The following is a 9,348-nucleotide window of genomic DNA, read 5'->3' as shown; positions in this document are numbered from 1 at the left end:
AGTGTAAGCGCTGCAAGGAGTTGGAGTGTTTGGAGAAGTCGCGGGGGTCTCCTGGAAAGAATTCAGTTTTGGAATCTCGCCTCCCAACCGCTTACCAGCAGTGTGGCTGGGACAAGGTTCTTCACCTCCCTGAGCTCATTTAACTCACCTGTAAAACAGGACAGGTGCTAATCGGGTTCCCTATTGGGCTGAGCAGGTGACCAAGCTCAGGGCCCCCATGGCATCCTCACAGCATTATGGGATTTAGACGGGGTGCAGCTTATTATTAGCAGAGTTTGCAGGTGCACACAACTGCTTCCTGCTTGCCCCTCCAGTCTCCGGCCCCAGGTCCCAGGTTGCTGTGAGGCTCTACGAGATGATGGATGTGGAAGTTACCAGTGCCCAGGCTTTTGGTGACAGCCACCTTCCAGAGCTGGGAAGTGGCTTGCTCAAAGGTGCACACTTCCCTAGGGACAGAGCCTGGCTGGAATCAGGTCTCTGGACTCCCACTCCAGTGCTCTTTGCAGCACCCATCATAGGCTCACCCCTTTCTCTTCGTCTCTTCAAGTCCCAGTAAGTGGTCTGTCACCACGGGATGGCCTGCATGGAAGCCCAGAAAGCTGTGTGCAGACAGGAGGGCAGGGCCTCGCTTTCCTTCCCAGCCAGGACTCCTCATGAACATGTCTTCTCCTTAGTCCCATGGGCTACTTTCTGAGCACAGAACAGGTTTTGGGCTTTCCTGCCTCTACACCTTGTTTACAGTGTCCTTTCCCCCTGGCACGCCCATCCCACCGTGCACTCCAGTCATGCCCACGATAACACCCAGCATTTCGTGTGCCTTCACTGTGTATCAAGCACTGGGGTGACCAACACTTGAAAGGCATCTTTCGTGCCTTTAGTTCTTGTTTAGTCCTCAAAACCTGTACATTGTACTATGATTATTGCCATTTTATAGATGGGGAAAATGAGGCTTAGAGAGTTTAAGTTCCGTGTTCTTTTTTTTTTTTTTTTTTTTTTTTTTTAGACAGAGTCTTGCTCTGTTGCCAGGCTGGAGTGCAGTGGTGCAATCTCGGCTCACTGCAACCTCCACCTCCTGGGTTCAAGCGATTCTCCTCAGCCTCCTGAGTGGCTGAGACTATAAGCACGTGCCACTACACCCAGCTAATTTTTGTGTTTTTAGGAGAGACAGGGTTTCACCACGTTGCCAAGATGGTCTCGATCTCCTGACCTCGTGATCCACCTGCCTCAGCCTCCCAAAGTGCTGGGATGACATGTGTGAGCCACCACGCCCAGCCTAAGTTCCATGTTCTTAACAGCCTTCGTGGCAGGTTCTGAGGGCCTTTTCTTAGCTTACCTCCTGGTTGGTAACTGATCAATTGCTTCATTCTAGTGCCAGCACCCCAGCACCTAGAACAGGGCTGGGCACACAACAGGTATCAGAAAGTGTTCTGTGGGTGCTACAGTGGCCCCAGAGGAACAGGAAGCACTTAAGTGCTTCTTCAGGTCCACATACACCACCCTCCCCAGTCACATGGACCTCCCTTCCCCACGCTCCCGAAAAGAAGGGAGGAGAGAAACTTCTTCTTGCTTCTTTTTCTTTTTCTTTTTTGAGATGGAGTTTCTACCTTGTTGCCCAGGCTGGAGTGCAATGGCATCATCTCGGCTCAAGGCAATCTCCGCCTCCCGGGTTCAAGCGATTCTCCTGCCTCAGCCTCCCGAGTAGCTGGGATTACAGGCATGCGCCACCATGCCCGGCTAATTTTGTATTTTTAGTAGAGACGGGGTTTCTCCATGTTGGTCAGGCTGGTCTCAAACTCCTGACCTCAGGTGATCTGCCTGCCTCGGCCTCCCAAAGAGCTGGGATTACAGCTGTGAGCCACCGTGCCCGGCACTTTTTCTTGTTTCTTCTGGGTGAGGAAAGACACCAGCAAGGGCTTATTGGAGGCCCAAGGGGGTCCCTCTCAGGACACTCTCAGCCTCTGTTCCTTCCTTCCCTCCTATTCAACACTCCCCCAACTCCCATCCCCTTCTGGCCTTTTCTTCTCCTCCCCAACTTCAGGTTTGGCCCCTTCCCTGAAGTCCATTTCTTACCTACAACTGCACTCACCTGCCACCATTCTGGAAAAATGCCTGCACACAGCTTATATACCCCTGTGTGCTTGTGATTTCCATATCTCTATTTGCATATTATTTGCATGGCCATGTGCACCGAGGGTCTCATTCTCCGACCACCTTATCTGGGGCCCGTTGCCCTTTTTCATGTGCAAAGTCACATTTCTTCTCTGGGCTTTAGTTTTCCAAAAGTCAGAGAGGCCCATATTTGATAATTTCAAAGGGCCTTCTGTCTCCAGCAGCCTAGGATTCTGGGGTTCTGGGGGGAATGGGGATATGGAGTTCTTGTGGGGATTGGGGTGGAAGCTGAGGCACAGATAGGACCTTGGAGGTTCACAGTTGGAGGCACAGCTTTGGGTTCCAAACTTGGAGTGTGGAGGTAGGAGGATGAACGGGGCAGAAGGGGCTGGGTGGGGAGAGGATAGCAGATACTCCCTCACATTCATTCATTTACTCATTCACTCAATGAATATAGATTGAGTGCTTCCTACGTGCCAAGAACTGTGCTCCATGCTGAACATACACCATCTGATTTTAGTCAGTGCCACTTTAGATGGCAGGTACAATTATTAGCCCTGCGTTACAGATGAGAAAACTGAGGTTCAGAGAAGTAAACGCAGCTAGTAGACTACAGAGTTGGTATTTAGACCCAGGGCTGCCAACCCCAAAGCCAGGATTTTAGTCTTGCCCTCCAGTTTCTGAATCTGAGCTTCCCCTTCTCTTATCAGATAACGAGGTAGAAAGAACCTAGATATCATTGAACCCTTCATTTGAGGGACCTGAGGCCCACAAGGAGGGGGACTTACCCCAGAAAACAGAACAAATATATGGCTCAGCAGAGACGTTTCTACTCTTCCCTGCTTCTCCTTCATGTGCCCTGAGGCTTAGAAGGCTGAGGTGCCCTGTAAGTCCCACCTGTGCATGGGGTTGAGGGGGAATGGTGAGCAATCTTTATTCTTTCGCTCTCAGACTTGCTCACTGATCATTTCAGTTAGATGAGCTAGAATGGGAACGTAGAGAACTCCTTTATCCCTTCCTCTTTTGCAGTTCTTGGAGACTCCTTGAAACCGGTTTTTTGAGCTCTGGGCTGGAGAGAGATAGAGAGGAGAATGTCAACCCCCCTGAGCCTGATACTCCATGTCCCTGTTTAGCTTAGGAGAGGAAAAGCTCTGGGGAAGAGAGAGAGATAGGGGTTTGCCTGGAGGTTAGAAAGGAACAGAAGAAAGAAAGGGAAAAAGAAGCCAGGACAGGAAATTTCTGTGCCTTTGGACATCAAAAGAACTATATGTAAATGAAATGCAAATTAAATGCAAATCATCCCTCCCTCCCTCCCTTACCCCACCTCTCTCAACAGCTGGAGGACTTTTTTCAGAGTAGCAGAAGCCTTACTCCGGGATGCTGTGGTTTTGAAACTGTCATCAACTCTGACCCCTCCCCAGGTCCTCCGGGGTCTCCTGGAGTGACGTCTAACCCTCTTGGCTGCACCTCTAGGGAGTCACTAGCGCCCCAGGCTTCATTTCTATTTGAACATATCATCAACTTCTTTTGTTTCAAGGACAGAAAGCTCTAAGAGTCAAGCCTCCTTTCCAGACACAGTGGGTGGAAATGGTGCACAGCCCTGGAGAGGGTACTGCGTGGAGTGGGCCCAAGCCCCATCCCCACCCCAGCAGGGAAAAGGGACCTTCTTGGCTGTAGACCCTGGGCTCACTCCCATTTCCTGTCCTGTCAGCTGGATTGAGTTGTCAGGGCTAGGAGAAGGGCGGAGAGTGAGGCATCCTGGAAGGCCACCAAGGAACAAGTCCCTTCTAGCCCTTTCCTTCTGCCAGGTGGGCCATAGGGCCCAGAGCGTGGGGGTACAGGAGAGGGTCAGCTCCTTGCCTCAGGGTGATCAAAGAGAATGGATCCAAACTCAGATTCCCAATAAAAGCAGATGGGAGCAAGGGAGAGGCTAGGAAGGACTTCCAGGCCTGTTTTAAATCATATGTCAAGGTACATCTGAGGGCATCATTGCCGGGAGGCTTTTGGTGGAGGTGGGGTTCGTGTCAGGGTGACACAGTGAAAGGTGTCTTGGGAACCAGGATAAGGTAACTGTGACTGGCAAGGGGATGGGTAGAGGACACCAGAGTCAGGATACAGAGCTATTCTCTGCTCTGATGTCTCTAATGCTGAATACCCCCTGCCCTTGCCCAAGGGACATCTCCCCATACCCAGCCTTCACCCATGTCGGGGGGCAGCACACACACATTCATTGTCCATTTTGCACTTAAAAGTTCAGAATCATTGATAATAGCAACATATATTTAATTTAAAGACAACATAACAGCAACTCTGCTTCCAATCAATTTTTTTGACTTTGAGGCCGGCATTGGACCTGAGCTGGATCTTTCTAACTGCACCTTCGACGGAGCCCAGCCTCAGCCTCTGCCTCAGCCAGCCCTTTCCTGGCTGCCTGGACCCACCTCACCCCAGGTAACCTTCCCAATCCACTTACACGCTCAGGGCAAGTCTAGGCCCTGCGCGCCCTCTTGTGGTCACAGGGGCGTGTGACCCTGACTTTTGCACCTCTACCTGCAAGACCCCGGAGAGATCTTTTCACACGAGTGCCCATCCATGGCTGGGGGATGCACAGGGGAGGGCCCCAGGTCTAGGCAAGATGGGGATGTTGAATTTTAGTTTCAGACCACCATTGGGTCTTCCAGTCCCTGCTCCCCATCAAAGACCAGACCTCAGCCCAGAACCCTAGTTGGAGTCAGCCAGCTTGGTTGTTTCTGCTCAGTCAACGCAGTGACAGGTGCTCCTGGCCTGTTGGGCTATCCGTCCTGTTGCTGGACATCTCTGCCAGTCAAAATGTCCTACCTCCTGTACTTCCCTTTGCAGCTGCAAAGGGCACTGATCCCCGTGGGATCAGCGTATAGACAAGGACTGAGTGTGAAGGCGCGAAAGCAGGAGCCACGAGGGTGGTGATATTCACATGGGAAGGACCTGGAATCTGCCCTGACTTCGGTGAAAATAGTTCAGCCATTTCAGTAACAGACGACTTGTGACACATATCCTAGCTGATTGCTGCATAGCCTTGAGTAGCGATTCCAAGGTTGGAAAGTGCTGGGGAGGAGGATGCTGGCAAAAAGGTGGTCTGTGAAGGAGCAGGGAGAAATAGGGCAGAGGTGGAGAGGGACCTGGTTTTGAGGTGTTTTTTTATTTTGTTCTTAAGATGAGAAAGAATGCGAACTCTCCAGGGCCACTGGGAAGGAAGCAGGAAAGGGAGCGATGCTAGAGGAAGAGGGGATCATTTCCCCCAGAGAGGGAGGTCCGGGAGAGTGGGGAGAAAAGACATGTCTCCATGAGGACAGGAGGGGAACTGGGAAGGTGGGTGCCAGCGTAGGCCAGGGAGTGGTGAAGAGGCTTCTCCTCTCGAGGCTTCTGCTTTCTGTGATGTAGGAGGGGAGGGAGCTGCCTCTCATCCTGCCTCTCCCTGCTTAGGAATCAGGACCTTGTCACAGGAGCCAGGGCTGGTGAGATAGTTGCCCCCCAGGGGCATGTGGACACCACCCTTGTGACTGTCTTTCCCTGGCTCCACTGAGAGCTCCTGAGGTCCAGCCCTTCTCCATGGAGGTCTGCACTGAATACCCACCAAGTGAGCCTACACTTTCCACCCGCTTTTACCCTCTTCCCTTCTACCACTAACCTTCTAGGTCCCCAGCTGGGGCCACTGTGGTTATCAGTCAGGGTTTCTGCAGGAAAACAGAACCAACTTAACTCGGAGTGCCTCTAACAAAGGTGTTATTGACAGAGATGCCAGCAGGCTTAAGGGAACCAGCACCCAGAGAGGGGCTGCACAGAGAAGCGAGGGCAGAAGAGGCAACAGGAGGAGACAGTGGTATGGGAGCCCCGGAAGATCTGGAGCCTTGGAGGAATGAAGCCAGTGCCACATGTGTGGTGCTGAGGCAGCCAGCAGGGAACTGACACCCCACTGCTGTCCTGTGCTCCCACCTGCAGTGCTTCTCATCGGCTGAAGCCAGAGGGTGAGGAATCCCAGGTGACGGCAGAGGAGGGTGGAGGGGAACAACCATCTCAGCTGTCACCTGGCTACAGCCAATAGCTGATACTGAGAATAAGCCCTGGAATGCTATCATGTTTCTCACTGGTCAAACAGCGAACAGTTTATGACAATACCAAGCGATGGCAGGCATGATGATTCATTTTATGTGCCAATTTGGCCAGGCTCTCATACCCAGCTGTTTTGTCAAACATTAGCCTAGACGTTGCTGTGAAGGTATTTTATAGACGTGACTACCTTTATAATCAGTTGACTTTAAGTAAAAGATCACCCCTGTATTGCGGGTGGTCCTCATCCAATCAGTTGAAGGCCTAAAGAGCGAAAATGGAGGTTTCCTGAAGAAGACATTCTGCCTTAAGACTATAACACAAGAGTCCCGCCTGAGCTTCCAGCCTGCTGCCCTGCCCTACAAATTTCAGACTCCAGGCTGGCCACAACATTAAGTTTTGCCTCAGCTGCCAGACTGCTAGTTTGTTAGGATTTTGGGCTTGCCAGACCCCAAAATCCAGCAAGCTAATTCCTTAAAATAAATCTTTCTGTGTGTGTGTATCTTACTGGTTCTGTTTCTCTGGAGAGCCCTGGCTGATACCACAGGAATATGAGAGAATGGGAACTTTCAGACACTGCTAGTTGTGTGTAAACTGGAACAGCCCCATCTGTAGGGTGATCTGACAGCATCTACAATGTTCACGCCTGTGACACAGACATTCCAGTTGCCTGTTTTTTCTTTTCTTTTTTTGAGATTGAGTCTCACTCCATCACCCAGGCTGAAGTGCAGTGGTGCGATCTTGGCTCACTGCAGCTTCCGCCTCCCGGATTCAAGCGATTCTCCTGCCTCTGCCTCTCAAGTAGCTGGGATTACAGGCGCCCATCACCACGCCGGCTAATTTTTGTATTTTTAGTAGAGAGGGGGTTTCGCCATGTTGGTCAGGCTGGTCTTGAACTTCTGACCTCAGGTGATCTGCCCGCCTCGGCTTCCCAAAGTGCTGGGATTAGAGTCAGTTGCCTGTTTTTTCTATTCCTGCCTACAACCTGGCTTGTAAGAGCAAGTCACAGTAAACAATTCGATTTTCCATCAGTAGCCAAATGGCCAATAGACCATTTGGGAGAATATTAGGCGATTAGACATGGAATGCCAGTGTTGGGGAAGACCTTGGAGATAACCCAGTGAGACCCTCTCTCTGATGGGATGTGTGTGACCCACACAAGGTCACACAGAGCTGGGCCCCAGCGGGTGCCCATGCTCCTCAGATACAATGCTGGCCTCGAGCCTTTGGTTCTCGAGAGTGGCACTTGCCCTCCTTTTTGCCGGAGTCCTTGTCCCCTCATCCACCAGAGCCAGGTCCAATAAAGACCCTGGGGCAGAGGTCCTCCAGGTGTGGCCCACAGTTCCCCCACTGAAGGCCTCCCTTGGCTAACATGCCTGAAGGGAGAGCTGCCTGAAGAAAACCCTCAGGAACTCCACAGTGAGGTCCAGCCCAGCCCGGGTGAGGTTGCCCAGGGAACCAGGCACAACTCATCCTCCCGGCTTGCAGCAGCACCAGTCAGGGCTGGGTTTCTGGCCTCCCCGAGGGTGCTTTGCTTACCCTGGCAAAGGGAAATCAGGCACTTCTTCCTGCCAATTCTGGTCCCAGGAATCTTTGGACACTGTCCCCACCACCCCCTGCCCACATGTTCAGTGATTGCTACTACAGAGACTGGCCCAGCAGGTGCTCTACACTCCACACTCCTCCCCGTCCCACCGAAGCCTAGGTCCCCTCCTGTGGGCGAGCTGTGCTCTCGGAAGTTCTGGCTGGCCAACCTCATAAAGCCCTTTGGGTTAGGAGGGGGTGTGGAGTAAGAAGGACAGGGGTTGGATCTCAGTTCTGTTCTAACAAGATGCCTGGACTTGAACTTGGGCTGGTCACACAATTTTATAAGGGAGCCACATCTATAAAATGTTACAGAGTCACTACAAGGAGCCAATGGCCAATTTATATGAAGGCACATTGTAAACCCTAAAGTCCGCAGAGAAATAAGTACTGATATTACCACTCCCAAGTGTTTTACACGGCCACAAAAGCCTCCTGCGATAGGGAAGTCTTATCTCAGTGTTTGCCAAACAGCTGACCACCTACGTCTATTTCAACAAGCTCCTAAGTGATTCTGATGCACACTAAAATTTGCTTTTCAGCAAAGAAGTGACTGTCACGGCAGGATTTCAGGTGCTGTGACAGTCGGGCTAAGGCGGTTGGACGAGTGCTTTGGAATGGTGGACTCGAGCCCTCGGATGCGGCCCTGTGGGAGGTGCCTACTTTGCAGAGTGTTAAGGTCAGCCCAAAGTCTCAGGGATTCTTCCCATCACCATCCCCTGAGGCTAAGAAGGAGCCCAAGGCAGCTGGTGTCTGTAGTGATGGTGTCCAGAGCCCCCTCACTGCAGGAGCCAGACAAGCTAGGAGGTGCTAGTCAAGGAAGGTCAGAAAAACACTCCAAGTCGTGAAAACATTGCTTTTTAAAAAAGCATTATTTTTGGTGACTTGGAAATCAGAAGGGAAAACATACTGATTTGGGGACTCCCCTTCCATCAACAAAGGCACACAGGAGGTAGCAGGTGCCTTCTCCAAGTATCCCTCGCCCACCTGGAGCAGTGGCTGGGGCTAGGGATGGAGGCCCTGGCAGAAAGGGAAGGAGAAAAAGGACTGGGGGGTGACTGATGGGACAGCTCCCTCCCCATCCCCCAGCAAGGCTGAGCTGGTCCTTGAAAACAGGTTCAGAAGGGAGGTGTGCCCACCTGAAAAGGTTATCTCCCCGCTGACCCTCAGCTCAACCAAGGCCAAGCAAGCCCAGCTCCCTCAACCCTCTGGCCTGCATGACTTCAAGGGGCAGTTGCAGCCTGTTCTGGGAGTTCTGGGAGCAGAGTAAAGGGGATCGCCCTGCAAACCCCTTCCCTCGCCAAGGCCTTCAAGGAAGGATCTGACTGTCCCCATCTCTTCCTTGAGAAAGTTGGGTCCCCTGGGGAACCCATGAGACTCTTCCAACCCCTAAAACACTCCTGCCTCCACCTTGCCAAATTGTTACCATCTTCCAGCCTCAACCCACACCCCAACTCTTCCAGAAAGCCTTTCCCAATACCTGCAGCCTGCACATCCCTCGCTCTGGAACCATCCAGAACCCTGCCCGGCACTTCCTATTACAGCCTCTTCATGTTGAAAGATACTTTG

This window comes from Pan paniscus, chromosome 9, assembly GCF_029289425.2.
Source record: "Pan paniscus chromosome 9, NHGRI_mPanPan1-v2.0_pri, whole genome shotgun sequence".
Classification (NCBI taxonomy): Eukaryota; Metazoa; Chordata; class Mammalia; order Primates; family Hominidae; genus Pan; species Pan paniscus.
This window is presented reverse-complemented; position numbering follows the sequence as displayed.